This window comes from Vanessa cardui, chromosome 13 (assembly GCF_905220365.1).
Source record: "Vanessa cardui chromosome 13, ilVanCard2.1, whole genome shotgun sequence".
Taxonomy (NCBI): Eukaryota; Metazoa; Arthropoda; class Insecta; order Lepidoptera; family Nymphalidae; genus Vanessa; species Vanessa cardui.
The window spans coordinates 9,216,319-9,236,740 of NC_061135.1; the positions used below are offsets into that span (position 1 = coordinate 9,216,319).

At 31.1% G+C, this 20,422-nt stretch overlaps 1 protein-coding gene across 1 annotated transcript in view; it reads left to right on the forward strand.

The window, feature by feature from the left end:
- The first annotated feature begins 4,948 nt into the window (after nt 1–4,948).
- LOC124534879 (cell adhesion molecule 1-like) overlaps nt 4,949–20,422 on the forward strand; it is a 45,100-nt gene continuing 29,626 nt past the window's right edge. The window contains exon 1 of the mRNA XM_047110921.1: nt 4,949–5,056. The gene's annotated coding sequence lies outside the window, so the exon portion shown is untranslated. The remainder of the gene's footprint in view (nt 5,057–20,422) is intronic.

Here is a 20,422-nt window from a genome sequence, read left to right on the forward strand (position 1 = left end):
AAATTTACAAGTACCAAATAATCTCTTGTATGTACTAAGTTAATGTCAGCCATTAATTTCAAATAGCCCAAAGGTCCCACTGGACCTCAACCTCCCAAATGCCTCCTCACCTCTTAAGGAGAAGGCTATGAGCTCATTCAATCACGCTGCTTCAATACGGGTTGATGGATGCACGCACATATTGCAAAAGTTAATCTGACGTATTGTCCTAATTTTACCACAATGGTTTTGAGCACCGAGTGAAAGAAAATTATTGAAAACTCAATATAGAAACGTTGAAATCTATGCAATATCAAAGTAAAGTTTATTTACCGTTTCTAAAAATATTACAATATTGAATTATTTCTAAAAAAAAAACATAAAAACTTCCGCCACACACATTACAATGCGATTTATTTAGTAACAAAGAATCAAAAACATCAATAGCGAAAGATTAATCTTTTCCGTATACACAAAAAGTACACGTAGAGAATTCCCAAACTCTTTCAATAAAGGATTAATATACTTCAAAACTGTCGTTGACGAAAACCGTAAATGGTATTTCGGAAGTTAAATGGGATATGTGTGCAGCCAAAGCGAGTACTCGGTGGGATTCACTATTGATTTTGCCGCACAAAATACCCAAATTGATAGATGGTGTTTAAATTCGATAGCGTTTCGAATGCTCTGACTATTAAACACTAATTCCGGTAGTATTAGTAATCTATTCGCCCGTAGAATGGTCCATCGAGAAGATAATGATGGAATTATTTCAAGGATATACTAGGAATATTTAACTAATATTTAATATTCAGGTAACTCTAGTGTAAATAATATCATCTCATCCCTATAATCCCTATAATCCCTATAAACGTAAGTGTATCGTGCAAAATCCGCTTTTCTGGTTTTTCAAAGAAAGTATTTTTAGTTCGTAAAATTTTTTAGAAGTTTTGTAGTAGAAAAAACGATAGAGAAATATTATTTCAGTAAAAAAATCGTATTTAAAAAATATACCCGTGAAGCGACCCATGAGCCCGACCGATCAAAAATTCATTTATTTACTTTCGCAAATCCCGCGATACCCAAAGTTTATATCTTCGAGTACAAACTAAATAAAAATAAGGTCCCCGCGTTGCAACCTAAAATATGAGCGTGGAACGGAATAAACTTTGAAATTGTGTCACGTTGAAACATTGTAGTGCTGGAGCAAACGAAAGTTTCACACCAACACTTCAATCTAGGCATCGCAGAGCATCACTTTTCAAAGCCTCGCCGGAGAGCCGGGGCCCATCAACATGTATTCGGGAGGAAGAAGGGGGACTAGTGAGTTGTGGGTCACATCGTACGAAAAAACGAGTGCCTTTTTTTCAACGTGATATATCGTTTACCCTTGTTTTACAGCGTGTCGTTAGTAGCTTTTGAGAATCGCTACGCATATTGTAACAAACAAATATATTTTCGTCTTTGATAATAGTATCAATGACGATTCGAAGAAGGAAAAATGTCAGATCAAAGAAAGGTTTTGTTGTTGAGTGAAAATATTTTTTTTTTTAATTTCTCACTTAGTTTTGTTGACAGATTTTTTGTCCTTAAATAATTTAGTAACTGCGTAGTTTTAGAGTTGTAATGTGAAGACTTAAAACAAAATAGCAAAGTAGCTTACAAAGTTAGGTAGGCCGCGAATGTCGGAATTACAGATTTACGATCCGAGGGATTGAGGACTCCAAATGTAGGAGTTTAGCATTCTCAATTGCGGGTTCCCTTCAAAGGGGCAAAGAATCAAATCGGATCCTCTTTTATTGGTGATTCTTGGCAGCTTTGATTGAATGTCACCTTTCCTTTTCGTTTTTACTCCGCAGTATGACAAATTGAAAAAAACAAAACTAAATCCCGGGCACGAATGTTTCAACGGTTTGGATTTCATATTTTGTTACGATTAAATAAAAAATATGAACACAAGTTTAATATCAATACTGAATTGTTTTTTATTAATTATTATTAAAATAATAATTATCACTTGATATTATAGTTAAACAAGTTCTTTGAAATATAAAATTGGTGATCCCTTCGTTATAACATGGAAAATGTAATTACGACAGTAATCAAATTATTAAGTTAAACATAGTTTTCCTCGATGAAACGCACATTCACAAAACTAATAACCGCGTAGGTAATTATATCGAATGTGTACACAGGCATGTATAATTATTAATCATTAAAACTAAACTGCGTTTAAATGAATATTTGCTTAACGTTATAATATTTTACAAAAGATTTATTTCACGAATATGTGACTTCACATTTCACCAAAATACAATTTTTAAAGTTATAAAAAGATGTGTGCTCATTTTGTGTCTATTTTATAGTATTCAATATCCAATTGCTTTGCTATGCGTATTATTGTCGTAAGGACTTGCTTTATTATTTTTGGTATACTATTAATGTACAATATATAGCAGATTTTTTTAAAGAATAAATCTTAAATATGCATACAAATAAATATCTTGTTTCCCGTTTGATATAATAATATCATAATAAATTATCTACAGCAGTGCCTTGTTATGGTATTCCGTAATGGAAAGTATGTAATTGAGTTTTCCGTCTTTTATTATTTCCGTAACACGATTCGGTCAGTTAATAGAAGATGTCTTTCGTTGGATAAGTTTTTGATGAATTTGGATCGTGTTGTGTGAAAGGCAAGACCTAGATGTGACAGTGTTTGATAAACTCGACTGTTCTGATAGCTTTTATAATATATACACATACCTTTAAGACACGTTAAGTATCATTGTGTTGTTTTTTTTTGTATATTAAGTTAGTGAGTAGTTATAGTCGTTTAATATGATTTTATTATTGTTGTTTATTTTTTTTATTTTTTATACTTATAATACTGTGTCCTAATAAACATTTATTTCTTTCTTGCTTTTATGTCGTCCAACAACTTGCATAACCGTAATAAAACTGGATTCAATTTTATAATACTATTCTTAAAAATTAATTAATGTTCCATTTGCTATCGAAACGCTTGGCCCTTGAAGTATTGGTGCAAAAAAGCTTCATCAAAAGTATCACAACCTGTCTCGTTGTCTCCACTGGTGACAGGAGGGCTGGTTCATTTTTTGCCCAGGGGATCGGAATTGCGATTCAACGGAGAAATGCTGCTAGCATTCTTGCCACCATACCACGTGGTCAATATTAGTACAGCTACTAGTTTTAGTTCATATTTGTATATATTTAAGCTTTTAATGTTCTTAAAAATTGAAACATCAAACATAAATGATGGGTTTAAAATAAAATAAATACGATAGTTAGTCTTCTAGAAAGGTCTTTCGATATTTAAATATGTTGCTATGGTATCATTATTCCGCCCAATAACGCCCAAACACGATGTATGGGTGTTATTTGGCGTGATTGAGCTTAATAAGCTCATATTGAGTATACGAAAGCAAATTTAATAAACGAAATAACAGTCAAATAGCATTAGAATAGTTGCAAGACATTATTTTTAATCGATTATTCAATCGGACCGAGTTTAGTATTTGTATTTATATTTCATTTTGCGCTCGGCGTGGAAGGAAAATATAATGAGGATACCTACAAATGATGGAAGAGTAGCTACAACTTTATAGAACCACCGCCCACATTATAGCAGCTAAGACTAGTAGAATTAGCTCCAAACCTAAAAGATAAAGAATTTTCCCAACAGTAGAACAATAACAGGTTTTACTTAGAAAACACAGCAAGTTAGATTTCTGTGCAATAAATAATGTTTGGTGGCAAGCCTGTCCGGGAAAGTACCATCCATTGTCATTTATTAGATATATCCTACCACTAAGCAACGATACGATGTTGTTCTATTCCGGTTTGAAGGTTGAGTGACCCAATGTAACTACAATCATTAGGGACGTAATATCTTATAATTCTATGGTTGGCGGCGCATTGGTCACGTAATGTAAGATTATATTTTTTCGGCACTGAACTTACCATCAGGTGGTCTGTTTTCAATTACACCTACCTATTCTACAAATAAATTCTAAAAACAAATAAATAACGCATATTTACATTGACCAAGTAGGGAATCGAATAAACGATAATGTAATAAGCAAAACAACACTCATGTAGAGCGAATATGAAGTTACATACTTATTATTTTGAATAAATCAAGAAGATGTGCTTAAAATCAAAATGTTATATGCCTAATATTATGTACGTTTCACTAGGGACATACGAGTATAAATTAAAGTTGTCATTGATTGAATTCAGAACATTAAAAAAACCCACGTCTTGTTGAAATCGCAGATTATAATATGTATAAGACATAATTTGATTAAAATTTTGAGTATAGAATATTTTTTTCTTAATTAAAAAACATGCATATTCTGTGCATATTTTAGAAAATGCATTTCATACACACACGGCTTTAATTAATGTAGTAACCTTAATGTCACGGTTAGCATTCGACCTTCAACAATTATATTTGCAGCTGGTATTTCAGGTAAGTTGCGAGGTAACGATGCTAATTAGAAAGTGCATTTTTATTTTCATTTAAAAAATTGCGCTTGTCAAAAGGTGCTTTCGTTTCCTTTGCGCATTCAGGTGTCTCCAACGTTGCTACGCCTGCTACCTATATACAATGACATAGCGCACACTGGTATCATTTAATAAAAAAAATAATTTAATCCAGATTCATTATTAATTTAAAAAAAAAAATTAAAATTTAATGATTTTCAATTCGTAACGAATAATTTATATATACAGTCACTTTTATATTGATAAAACGAGATCGCTTTTTCAATATGGAAAGTGTAAACCCGAAAAAATTATGTACAATTATTATTATTTATTCTTGTATATTATAGCGCCCAAAATACAATTTATATTAGACAGTATGCAGCAGTGTACGCTGACATAGTTGACGAGTACGTCATTCGGCTCTCAGCCATCCCGATCGGACTCAGTACCACGCAGCCTCTTGTTGAGGTAACCCGATTCTTGTGTAAACGGAACGCTGTGATTAGGACACGAGTGGAGTGCAGTGGAAGTGCGTGTTTATTACTATAGTGTGGTGTGTAAAAATGTAAGTATTTTTGAATTTTTGAATTAAATTTTAAAGTTTTATGAATCGTTTATTCTTAATTGAATTATTATTTCACAGTTTTCCATTTTTAATTTGAATATTGGATAGTAATTTAAAATTTAAAACTGAGTTAAATAAAGATTTAAATTAATTTGTAACACTATTTTTATTGTGAAATATAGTTTAAAATATTTTGGAAAACGAATTATAATGAGGCAAAAATAAATTCAAACTAAGTATATTTAAATATTTTTATTTTTGCTATTTTGTATGCTTTTAATTTATAAATAAGATTTACTTTACTCTTATTTTTTATTATGAAAGCGGTTCATTTTTCAATTATAATTAAAAAAACGACAGTATAATATAATATAATATAATAGAAATTAAAGTGAAAAATATTTAATAATTACTAAATATTTTTTAATCGTGTAAAACAATTTCATCGACTGAACAAGCAACTTTGTATTCTTCATGATCAATCATTGTAATTCTAAAAGCAGAATTACAGGAGTTTTTTTTATTTTTACGCTGAAGTATCATGGATATCGTCATGCAAATGTTGCTGCATTTCTATCATAAATTTGAAGAAAATTAATTAACCCAATTATTTTTTGTCCAAGATTTATTTTATTCTTTATTAACACGATGATTTATTTATCTCATGATCTGAAAAACCAAAAAAAAGGCTTAACCGAAGACCTAAAAAAGAAAAAAAAAAACAGTGAAGGTTTTTTTAATTACAACTTAGATAAAATATCGAATTTTCGAATAAATAATGTTAAAAATTAAAAACGATTGAAAATACACTGCAACCACTCAAAGTTATGTTATGTAAATAATATACGACCTACGCTTAATTCGATCTGTCAATACAATTATATATGTGTATATACATAGTACAGTAACAGCCTGCAAATATTCCATGGCCGGTCTGAAACTCAACAAGGGCTCAACATTTAAGGAGATTTAAAGCTAATTCCACGACGCTCCTTGTCGCGGGTTGGTTCACAAATATGTGGAAGAATTTTATTGACACACATGCATGATATCCTTATGATATTTTCCTTTACGGTCGAACGCATGAGGAATTATAAATGCAATTATGCACTTGTGAATTCAGTGGAGCTTGACTGAGTTTGAACTCCTGAGATTTAAGCATCGGCCATCTTGGCTTTCTGTAATACATAAATATACTTCTTAACTTACAGCTGTTGATAAGTATTAGGTATTAAGAATAGTATAGTTTCTCCTTGGGTGCAAGTTTAATTCGGTTCAGTTCAGTGGATTGAACCTGAAAGCTTTTGTATATATAATATTAGTATGGATTATATAAAAAATAGTGAATTACGTGTTGGTGTAGTAACGTTATAAATTTGTTTAAAAAGTCTCTTGGCGTTTAAAAACTGGCAACAGCCGAGATGAAAAATATTTATGTTTTTTTGTGTCGCTACTGATGTGGGTTACCCAATTAGCTAGAAGGACAGTTTTGTTAAGAGCTCTTAAGCAAAACTGTACATTAACATTTTGTAATTGCACTATTAGCACATACAAAAGTTGTGATTTTTTAGTGCCAATTATTAAATCGTTTGAAATGATTTTTCATTCAACTTTTTCCAGTGATTACCTAGTTTGTTTTTCGGATTCCACAATAAACATCAACTGTCATAATGATTTTATATTTATGTAAATATATTTTTTTAATTTTTTTGCCTCGCAATATTAAAAAAATAGTTCATTTAAATTTAAAACTAAACGCAGCATGTATAATATAATAAAACATATTATAGTTTTATTACGTTATTATATAAGTAACCATGCGATAAAAAACAATACAGATACAGTTTTTCAATTAAAAATAAATAATAAAATAAACATAAAAATAAATAGTAACGTTATAATCCGTTACATAAAATGTAAGCGTTAAAAGTTTTAAAAAATTCAGTAGTCGTCAATAAACAATGCTTGGAAAATATAAAACAACAAATCAATCACACCACACATCTCTAACAAAATATTAGCCAATCAAATTTATTATAATCTTAATGATATACACATGCTCAACCATCATTTGTGAATATTGTATTTGTTATACAACAGTTATACTGGATATGCGGTAACCAATCTAGATATTATATTGTTATAAATTTATAGTTATGTTTCCGTGTCAATGTTATGAGCTTGGACCGATCAATTTTAGAGCTATCTGTGGTATGTAATCAAGAGTACAGCGATGTTGTTACCTAGAATGCTTATATAATATAACGCTACGAGTAAATTTTCTTAATACATAAAATGACATAGTTGCAAAATATACTTACATAGTTATTATTAACAAAAAATATAGTCAAATTAAATACGTAATTAAACTAAACTAATATTAATATGAGCTGAGATGGCCCAGTGGTTAGAACGGTTGCATCTTAACCGATGATTTCGGGTTCAAACCCAGGCAAGCACCACTATGTATATATGCTTAATTTGTGTTTCTAATTCATCTTGTGCACGGCGGTGAAGGAAAACATCGTGATGAAACCTGCATATGCCTTATTTCATTGAAATTCTGCCTCATGTGCATTCCACCAACCCGCATTGGAACAGCGTGGTGGAATATGTTGCAAACCCTCTCCTTAATGAAAGAGGAGGCCTTAGCCCAGCAGTGGGTAATTTACAAGCTGTTTCTTTCTTTTACTTTACTAATATTAATATGAAAATTGAAATAAAAATTACGTGATCAATATCTTTATAACGCTAAAAGCTTTAATAAAGTTATATAAATGGATTGTTTGAACGTAAAACGCTGAATTTTATTTCACGGTGTTTGCCCAAACCTGACCTGGTTTTAAGAATAAGAAGAAAAGAAAAAAATATATAAAGTTCAAAGTATAATGACAAAGAGAGCTGTTTAATTAAATGTATAAGAATTGTTACGAATTCATTTCTAAGAATGGCAGTATTTTATATTATAAAATTAATTGAATATCATGAATAATTAGCCCATCACTGGTTTAATAGTAAGTTAAGTAATTGTCGTTGTTAGAGATGTTATCGATTTGTCGTGACAAATCATTTTACCCTAAAATGTAATTACATTGCTAAAATACTCTGCTAAATATAACTTAGATTAATGTTTTTCGCGAGTGATTTCCGTGGCGACATCTTGTCGGAATATGTAACTGCCAAAACTAAAAAAAAATATTATAAAGTATTAAAAAATATTTAATAAAGTTTTTTACACTGGAAAAGTAATGTAGGTTACCTAATTACTGTCCTGCCAGAGTTAAGCGTTCTTTGAAGCATAACTTAACTATGGCGCCTAATTGGCCCAATTACGTCTGCAGGCACCTAATTTTCGTTTAGAAAAGTGCAGGCCATATTTAATTGTCAAATTACATAGAAATGTTTGTTTAAAATGTTATGTCTTGTACGAAATAATGACGCCTGTTAACCTTTTTAGCGTCGTGGTCCAGATGTTAAAGCAATTAAAAAAAAACTCGGATTAAATTTACGTAGTTAGTTTATATGACTGTGGGAAATGGTTTTGCTTTAATATTTTACTAGACACAAGAATAGAACAATAGAAAAGTGTCATATTAAATTAAGCCCCGACATTTCAATGAAAGGTTGTCTTGGTAAATTTAACGAAAAGTTAATAAGTTACTATCAAATTATATTTATATATTACTAGCTGTTACCCGCGGTTTTGCTCGCGTAGATCATGAATATATTTACAAATTAATATGAAAATATTACGATGACCATTGGCACACAAAAAGGTCTAACCCTTTGTTTTAAAAAAATAACCTATATCCTTTCTCAGCCTCTAGACTATTTGTATACGAAATTTCATTTAAATCGGTCCAGTAGTCTTGGCATGAAAGTGAAACGGACAGACAGAATATGGATTTAATGTGTATAATATCAAAAGAAAATAATCATTTCGATCATTTCAAACTGAAAATTTAATTTACAAAACTGCGTTTCAAACTTGATATACGTAAGACAAGTGCTATGAATGCGACGAGAAATTAAACACACTTTAAAAATAATGAGCGTTGTAGCAAACAGCGCGTTTCAGATAGCATTCTCCTGGAAATACAAAACATACCGTCTAGACAATGGTTGTAAAGAAAAATAGAATTTATGAACATATTTCATACATTTTATGTAAACTATGACGTAAAAGCAACGCTTGTTACTTCTTTAATCCGTGTAAATGAAGCGAAATATTACGATATATGTACAATATATTCATAATAGATTCGTACCAATATGTGATTTTATGTGAAAACAAAACTAAGAAATCATTCGATATTTACCCTCAAATTTATTGGAATATTTTGTGATAGCTTTTATTTTAACATTGTTCTAATAAACCTTATTTAAATTATAAGTATTCAACTACTTTCGTCTCTTAGTATGGTATAAAAACAATCATACTTCATGAAATGCCCGTTTCAATGTATAGATGAGTACTTAATATCAAACTCCCTACTTTTTCAAAAAATAAATTAGTTAGTGTAACTATTCCACAATTTCAAATATTTCATTACATTTCGTGTACATGACAGTAATTAATTAAAACACGTAACATCAACCACAAACAAAAGAAAGCTAATGATATTTATGATGAATTCAAGCCTAGTTTAACAGCCACGTAGCTAAAGTTTCAAACAATACCCTAAGCCCGTATGTATGGCTGCTAGACTTTACTAATACTAAACTACAATAAATAAGTTAAGCTTGCTTTAGATACACGCCAGAACAGACTCAATTTAATGGTTTTAGATCCATATTCTACAGATGAACATCAAATGTTACTTTAAGTTCGAAATTAATATCGACAAAGTTCGTGACATTTATATTGCTTAAGTTTGACGAATTAATGATATTTGTCCAATGACTCTCCTTATTCTGACTTATAATTTTATTAATATTAGCTTTTTATAAATTATGCTCTATTTTACTTTTATGAGTTACTTTATTTCAATAAAAAGTGATCGATATGATCTTGAGCTGAGATGGCCCAGTGGTTAGAACGCGTGCATCTGCATAACCGATGATTGCGGGTTCAAACCTAGGCAAGCACCATTATATATCAGTGGTTAATTTGTGTTTATAATTCATCTCGTGCTCGGCGGTGAAAAAAACATCGCGGAGAAACCTGCATGTGTCTAATTTCATCCAAAATCTACCACATGTGCATTTCACCAGCCCGCATAGAAACAGCGTGGTGAAATAATATGTTCCAAACCTTCTCCTTAATGGAAGAGGAGGCCTTATCCCAACAGTGGGAAATTTACAGGCTGTTACTTTACTTTACTTTACGATATGTCTCAATGGTTAGGTCATTTGAATCTTAACCTATGATTGCGAATACAATACCAGGTAAGCACAATTGAATTAACCATTATGTGCTTATAATTCGTGTAATACTTAGAAGGGAAGGAAAAAAAAGTTAGGATGCTGCAAATCTATAACACGTCTACTTATCTATCTGCGATCGAAAAGCGTGTTGGAATAACCAAAGATCTGCTTAAAAAGGTATTATGCCTTATCACAGCAATGGTACATTTAGGCAACTCGGAGTTATTTGTAAGCCTAGATGGCCCAGTGGTTAGTACGCGTGCATCTTAATCAATGATGGCGGGTTCAAACCAAAGCAAGTATCACTGAATATTCATGTGCTTAATTTGTGTTTTTAATACATCTCGTACTCGGTGGTGAAGGAAAACATCGCGAGGAAACCTACATGTGTCTAATTTCACGGAATTTCTGCCACATGTGTTTTCCACCAACCCGCAACAGCGTGGTGGAATATGTTTCCAGCAGTGCGAAATTTACAGGTTGTTGTTATTTGTAAATCATGATTATAATAAGATAAATCTTTTTAATATAAGTAGAGTTTGAATGTTGTTAAAATGTAATGTCGGAAGCATTTTTTATGTATGATACATTAAAGTAAGACGAATGCTAAGCTGCCAAAAGCATCAAACGAACGCTCGGTCGCTGCACGAAATACGACACTGGCATAGATAAACTTGACTACATATTCGGTTAACGCCCTAACAATACACTGTTTTATGCGACCATCATAAATAACTTTTAATATAAAAACAGAAATGTTCACAAATTTAACCAATTATTTGTGTAACCCCAATAAATGCAATTTGACACTATAATTTAATCTATATCTCGAATTAATATAACTAAATGAGCTTGTTTATATTACATGCGAAATAAATAAATAGTAATGAAAACGAATTGTTTTTATTTATGTATAATAAATACATAAATCAAAATAGAGAGAATATCAGCTTTTATTTAGCTAACATGCATTTAAAATTTATTCTACCGCTAAATACAAATATGTATTATTGTAAAGGCATAATATATACCCATGTTTAGCGGCATGTGATATGCCGCTAACATAATGTAAAATAAAGTCGTTTACCGCTGTCTATTCCTATGTATGCTTAGATCTTTAAAATGACGCAACGAATTTTGATGCGGTATTTTTTAGTGGATAGATTTAATCGAGAGGAAGGTTTTTGTGTATATGTTTTTGTCCGGCTTCGCACAGGTGCAATACTGGTACTAAATATACTACAGAATTTATTAATTTACGACATCACATTACAAACTTCTAAAATTATCAGTGTTACTTAACTATGTTGTCTATGTATTATATACAAAAACCTTCCTCTCGAAACACTCTATCTATTAAAAAACCTCAATCAAAATCCGTTGCGTAGTTTTAAAGATTTAAGCGTAGAAAGGGACATAGGGACATAAGCACAACATAATTGATAAACACTGATCATTTTAGAAGTTTCTATTGTGATGTAAAAGCCTGCAAAGTTTTACATCACAATAGAAACTACGGGGGGGTCGTTAGTTCAAAATATAATTCAATTTTTTTATTTCACTATGTAGCATTAAGCTTGTCCATCGATTATATCTCTACATCTGATAAGAAAAAAAGAATAACGCAACATTTTACATCTGATAAGAACCATAAAAAAACTAAAAACGTTTATTATTATTATTTAAATATAGGTATATAAGTATATTATGAATTAGGTAGATTTATTCATTTAATTTCGAAAGTGCTCTAATCTATAAAATCGTTATTTTCGCAACTTTAGGACCCAGACGTTCTTTGTCAGGTTTTTTTAACTTTAATCTTGGTAAAATGTATAATGAGTGGGTGTTAGTCTGTGATAACAAAACATTATGTCTGTGCTCGAGGTAAATGTGGCATCTTCTACTTGTGAGTATTTATTCTGGGTTTGAAATAAAATGTTAGTCGAATACGAAAATCGTTTTATTAGGAACTTGCCAAATGTAACTTGGTTTTTTGAAATTGGAATACAATGACATTAAAAAATTACTAACCAGCAGCCTTATGTTCGTTCCTTGTGCATCTCAAATTTCGTAGTAAAATCATTTATATTTTTGAGAAATCACATTACAATCTCAAATATATATTTAAAGTGGCAGCGCTTATATTACTTTAAATATACTTATTACTGAAGTTTCAAATTTCATTTAACGCCGTAATATGACGATTCCAAGGTGCTTTTATAAACCTACTTATATAAAAAATATTTTGATTGATGTGGGATTTGGGTTATATATATGTATGCCATCTCGGAGCCGAGATGAGCCAGTGGTTACAACGCGTGCATCTTAACCGACGATTACGGGTTAAGATCCAGGCAAGTTCTGAATTTTAATGTGCTTATTTTGGGTTTATAATTCATCTCGTGCAGAAAAGTAAAATATCGTGAAAAAAACATGCATGTGTCTTATCGCAACGATTATCTATCACACGTGAATCCATCAACGCGTATTAGGACAGAACCTTCTCCTCAAAGGAAGAGAAGGCCTTCGCTCAACAATGATAAATTTAAAACTATCATAGGACCGGTACGGGAATTACTAAACCCCGTAAAGCTTAAGAAACTAAAATATATAAATTCCACGCCACAGATAAATCTTTGTTTTTCTTAGCCGTACCGCAAGGGCATACGAGGCATAATAGACCTTGCTCCGCAATGAACGTGTTAAAATAACCAAATGTTTCAGAGCGAGTAGTTTTACCATTTAATACTTACGTAACGTCGCACTCATTTTATTTAATTAAAAGTTCAATCGATGTCTTCGTCTATTATTTCCTCGGTCTTGTTATGTTATCTAAGTAAGACAAATGAGTTCTCTTAGTTTGTTGAAAAGTAAAAGAATTTTATAAATCAAATAACGACCATTAATAACTACATATAATGTTTCTAATAGTATTTACTCTAATAGTATTATGGTATTCGATATTGTTAAATGTATCGTCCTCGAAATAATAAAAGTTATTAGGTTTTTCTGGGCAACAGCCCAAGACAAAAGAGGCGGAGGTTTCATATTCTTATATTTGTAAAGCACTAAAAGCCGTAGATACAAATACTGACTTTACCATAATATGGGATTTTATTGAACTATAATTTATGATTGAATTGAAGTTATGGAAGTAATTACTAAATGTTATCAAAAATATATCATAAGATATCATCAAAAAAATATTCTTTCGCTACATCCCAAACTTGTTATTACTTTAGTCATAAAAGGCTTACTCGAATAAAATATGATATTTTTTTGTTCGTTGAATATATTATACATATTAAACTAGTTCAAACTGCGGCTATACCCGTGCTAAATTTAAAAACCACAGATCATTACAATCACTATTATGGTAGTGTTTCGTAAAATCTATGTTCTGAGCGGATTTATACACTCTGTAAGGAATCTACCTACCAAATTACAAGTTTGGTAGTGTTATTGTTTCTGAATTTTCGTGATAAATCAGTGTTAGTATTTAGATTTTATACATATATAAATTTATGATATACTGTTATCGATATCTATACAACTATAACTTCAAACTATTCTTTCATAATAAAGATTTCACTTTATTAAAGAAAAATAACGCTATTACGCTACTACGAATTAATAAGTTAATTTTTTTCCACAAGATTTCTATCACGAGAGGTAACAGTTCCACATTTCCAATGCTCTTAGAAGTGCCCTTCTGTTAATGAAAGCAGTTGAGGCGTACCCTTAAACCGTGCCGTTTCGAGTTTACAAATGAACTCAGCCTCCGTTACCCCTCAAAACGTTGATTGATGATTGTTTATTAAGTTTTTTGGGGCAAAAGTAAGCTGGAGTCGATTATGTTTGAGAGCGGCCTTTGAAGAAATTTGCTGGTCATTTAACACAAACGTCACTTACATATACGATTATCAACGTTTTTATATGTTGACAAATACATTTATTCTTTCAGAAATAAGGATGTATTGTGAAGTAAATATATACATTTTTTTTCTTTTAAAGTACTTTTTAATATACAATGAACACACACCGTAGAAAAATTAACTAAATTTTCACCTTTATGTTCGTATAATTTATTATATGTTGACAAATACATTTTTTCTTTCAGAAATAAGGATGTATTGTGAAGTAAATATATACATTTTTTTTCTTTTAAAGGACATTTTAATATACAATGAACACACACCGTAGAAAAATTAACTAAATTTTCACCTTTATGTTCGTATAATTTATTATATTAAACAAGAGTGCTATTCCTTGAAGGGTTTGTGTTGAGATGACTCTCAAGAAAATGAAACAAAGGTCGTTAATATATTCTATACTAGCCAACCGTTCCGTCTTTGTGTAAGCAAACTTCAGGTATTATCCATACCGACACTTCAATATAAGCCCATATGGTCAAAAGCCTTCTCTTGACGCCATTCCTCAAAGTTGGGAGTTATTCTTTCGACTATACCGACATCTATTGACACGTGTGGTGGATTTTCATCTAAGAACAAATGCACTTTTTCCTTTACGATCTAAAAGTTGAACCTGAAAAAAACTAATGCCCATTGTTAAATTATGGTTGTATTTTGTGTAGGTATATTTATACGATTGTCTATTTAAATAAATTAATAAATTTTATTTTAGATCATATTAACTACACTGTAAAAATTAAAAAAAAAAGCAATATTGCTTCGCAGCTCCACGCCATAAAATATTATTTTTACCGTAGCATAATTGCTCAGATGAAAGTTCCTTAAAAGATTCGGTTAAGCGTGAATATTACAAAGATATATATTTTAAGGTTCCATTGAAACTCTACAACTTCATCTTATGAAGTTTGAACCACTCGCTCGGAATGTCGTAAATTGCTATTTAAAATCTTTACAATACTCCTATGACTTATACTGGAATGAAACTTGATCAATTATTTCAAATTCGTTTCAATGATTTCATAGCATTTATATAAAACTAGCTTTTGCTTGTGACTTCGGGGATCGATTATTATAAAGTATTTTGCCTTTTACCAATTATGGAACGTATGCTGTTATGATTATTGTACAAATCCAGATAACTATGCGGATGCCAAAGATTTATTTCCTTTGAATACGGCATATAATTACAGGTCAAACACAAAAACGTTTTTAGTCCGTACTTAACGCAAATCGCCGGCAAAAGTTTTGAACCGTTTAGTCGGCTTCAAGTGATTTGTGATGTATGGTATGTCAAAAGGACAACAGCCAGGGTGCCCTTGCTCTGCCTTACAATAATATCGAGAGCGAGATAACTATTCCTACCCTGACCTAAGCTATTAGCTACGAGTAACAGATAAATATACAGGCTACCTAATAAAACTGAATTAAAATTTCATTAATTTTCCTCTGAGTTTCTTAGTAAAACCTTATTAATAATAATTGTAATTGTAATTATCCTTACTCAATTAAAATTCATACAACATTCGATGGTAAAATAAAATATCGTATATCAGAAACGTGTATCTGCTAACCCACAGTGGAAAATATATTGAAATAAGTCTCGAATAATACTCCTTATTAAGATAAGAACTGTTTGTCCAACATTGTGACATTTACGGACTATTAAGTAACAAGCTATAAATGCTGAAACAATGGCTTTACTACTAAAACATTTGTAATTTTGTCAGCCCATCTCGCCATTCAAAGTCTGATCCTTAACGAGGCAACTTATCAAATCAATCAATATAACAACACAACTAAAAACAATCATTACATCACAATATGTAAAATATTTTATTTTATTGTAATAACAACATTATGATCTAAATCTATTTAAAGTAATAGTTTGTAACAGACATACCAACAGAGCAATTTCAACTACAACATTACATAAAAAAATATAGTTTTTAATATATAATGTTATTTGGAGCATGGATTTAATATGTCTCAATAGCGTATATTATATGAATCGCTTATAAGACTTAACTTTTTTGTGAGGCAAAGAATATTGCGCATCGGAACGCAAGCAATAAACATTGCAAAGAGGGATCAAAGTATCGGACAAAGGGGCAAATATCAGGTCACTGTTTTCATTAGGCATCCGAAATTGAGCAGGCATTTATTGACAAAAATTTGGAGCTTGTATGCGACTCTGAAGACTATCAAATGTAAGAAATATTCATTGATAAAGTTTCAGTGTTCAGAATTCGTTTCTTGTTTTTACATATAACTTCGTTTTATTATTTTCAAGTATAAATTAATATGATCCCATAATTTTCAAAGTGAAAACAAAGTGTTATTTGCTTCACCTGTTTTATATTTAATTTATTCATTAACAACATTAAAGGAAAATAAACGACAAAAATTGAATAAAGTAAAACGTTTCAATTACATCAATTGAACGCCAGTTATTGTTGAAAGTTGAATGTTTGCGAACAATATGAAAAACTCCAAGAGCATTATAACGGTGAGTGAAATACGCCAATTTACAAACAATGGTCTGGTGAATTTTGCTGTTTTGGGTTTTCCAAATAGAAATGAAATAGCCGGAGCGCTTTGTAGCATTTTTGTATTTGAATAATTTAATAACTAAATTTTGTTGAATAAAACACAAGGGGACATTCGTTAGTCACTTGTTTTTAGTTTCTTATTTCGGAAATTTATTTTAAATTATTGCACTAGGTCTGATTTTTGGTATCTTAAAAATCTTGTTGTTATAGTCCGGAAATAAAAGAATGTATTTAAAAAACTGTATAGATATATCTGCGTGTGTGTGTGCATTTGTCAACACATGTATATAAAATAATCTGAAGTAATTATCGCTTATTTTTGTCAGGAATATTCTAGCAAACCCTAGCAGCTTGATATCCGTATTGTTCAATTTTGCCAGTGCACTAACGACTAACTCAGTTAATATCGTAATGTGATTACTCGGCTGAGTGTTTATTAATTCAATTCAGTTAAACTCATATCTGATGATCAATAAGAATAATAATCTATTGGCATTAAATGAGAACTAAATAGTTCAAACTATTATTTATTTTAATTCATCTAATCGAATTGATTAGTAGTCTTATTCTTAACTAGCTATACCCGCCCGATTCGCTGGGCATTAGTCGCAGAAAAAATAATTGATTTTCATTTTGTAATTAATTACTGATCATCAACAATGTACAAATAATAAAGCAACAAATCAAGAAACATTCGAGATCTTATCAAATTCTTATAAAAAAAAAATTAATATTCGTCATCTATTTCATCTTCTTCAATGGTGTTCTCGATAGGATAGGCTGCAGATTGGTCATAACACCCATAAACTTATACGATGTTATATAGGTACGATAAATGTTTTTAATTAAATTTCTATAGTCTGTCAACTTTTTGCATCAAACCAACACGTCTTCTTTTATCCGGTAAAATATCGATGTTATTACATTTACAACCTTGTCATTAGTTGCGAACGTACATCAAAGCATCCTGAGCATATTCGCACATATGTCTTGGACTTCCACTGTACGAAGATCTTTGTCCAATACCAGCAGATACTATATCACTCGATATTGTATCTCGTAAATAAATGTACTCTTTGGCTCAGAGTTTTGATTGGTTGTATCGAATGTAGTTTAATCGTTCGTTCTCGACCATAGCGTACATGTCAACAAAGAATTGTTAAAACAGTTGACGACACTTCAGAGTATGGTTACATTGATTATCTCTAATCATTATACGATATGCAAAAAAAAACCCATACAACTAACTCTTCGATGTCACAGAGCCTGTCGTGAGAATATTTTGATACAGTCCGAGATGATATCCATCTATGATTGGATAATCGTAATAATTGTCATACGATTGATGTGTTTCAGCGACACCTTGATTGTTTTTGTGTCGCTTAATGATAACAACACCTCGTTTTGTAATTTCTGTACCGACAACTACAGCTGTGACTTCAGGAGCTACGGCAGCATTAAAATGCTCTGCATTCAATGGCGTTCTATCTGCATTGATAATAACTTAGAATTATTTGTTGTTTCATCTTCTAGAGCAGTTTTAAAACCTTTAACTAAACATTTATTTTCATAAAGCCTAATCCTAAATTTAGTGATGATTTCTCGATTAGTTGTGGTACTGAACATGCATCGAAGATCAATCTTTTTCTACATAGTCAATGGAATAAATGTCCAGAAATTGGAGATTTTATTTAGATAGTGGAAGAAGTGAACCAATCATATGATCACTTTAAACGTAGACGCGAAATTATTGAATTGTACAATATTCGTTGCTCCAAATGATGTCATTTCAAAGCAAGAATTGTAATTTCTAATATGCTTAAGGAAATATTCAGACTCCTCAGTAGTTCCCGTAACGGAGATAAGAAGAGGTTCTGATGGTTCAACCAGTTGTGGTAAATACATTTTGCCAGTGGAGTACCACTATATAAGCTGTTTATTTTAAACATCATAGCGTGACAGTATGGGCATACTATATTCATTGAACCAATGATCACATCGGGATTAATTGAGATTGGTTCTAGTTCTTGACTTAGGTTATTTTAATCGTTGATCATCCAGTCATTGGGCTCGCTCGTCAGGTTTTTCAGTATCTCTTGATGAAGATGCTTGTTCGAAGATCTGGAACTTGATCATTGCGTTGACTAACTGTTTTGGCAACTCTCAAAATAGAAATTCGGATTCTATTTGTTTCTTAACGTATTCCTTGTTGGTATGTTGTTTCCGTAGCTCTTTTGGATGACGCTGCGCATATATTATTGATGTTCCGATCTTTTATTTCTTCAATGGCATGGCTGTTTCTATTTATATAAATTATTTGATTCAATGATGATCAATGATTTTAATTTTTTATTTTAAATTTTATACTTATCTGTTGAACGGCATAGAAATGCATCGTGATACTCGTAAGGGTCATCTGTTGGTTATTTTTAATGATACGGATGAAATAATCACTTTCTCCGTGAAAAAAGAACTCATTTTCGTGACAATCGGTTGAACGGTGTTGATATATTTATATCGCGGCGCTACCTGGTGGCGAGTTACATCAATTGGGATAGCATAATCTCTTTATTCATTTAATCTTAATGATCGTTCAAATTGTTTCTGAGTTTATCGATGACACACATACATACACACATCCACACATCATTTACGCAAGCACATGTTTTTCCTTTATACCAATTTTTATAAAGATGTACGATGCATCTCTTCTCGAGTTATAGCTGAACATACAGACAGACAAAAATGTCTTAAATGGTAAAAATTATGTCAGTCAATCATAAAAAGAATACTTATGACTAATTACGACAAAAATAAATGTACAGTCAGACTCTAGAGATTTATATAGTAGTATAGATTTAGTATTCACGTGCGATAGCTTTATTGTTAGCGTATTTCATGTATAACTTTGGTGTTTCTATACCGATTTCTATGCTTCTTTTTTATTTAATAGTTAATACTGTTAACTTTTTAATTTGAGATGATTGAGAGTGTTATAAACGCAGGAATAGACAAATATAATCAGAAAGCTTCGTACTACTAAGCTATTGGGAGTGACACGTGTTATTGTGAGTCAACCATCAAAGATAGAGATAGGCTGTCATGGGATATTTTTTACATAATTTTAAGGAGAACATTTTATATGTAGCTTTAACCATTACACGCGACGGAAGCTTATAATATGGAGTAACTTCTCCCATTTTCTGACATTTCCCTTTACTGCTCTGCTCCTATTGACTGTAGCGTGATGAAAAGTATACTATAACCAGCTCAGGAGTATGAAAATTAATTGTACCAAGTTTCGTTAAAATCTGTCGAGTAGTTTTTGTTTCTATAGCGGTTATACGGATAGGCAGACAGACAGACAAAAATTTTGCTGATTGCATTTTTGTCATCAGTATCGACCCCTTTTCAATCTCTGATAGTTATTTTGGAGAAATATTTCATGTACAGAATTGACCTCCCTACAGATTTATTATAAGTATAGATTAAAATATTACTTTGTCGCATGTAAGAAA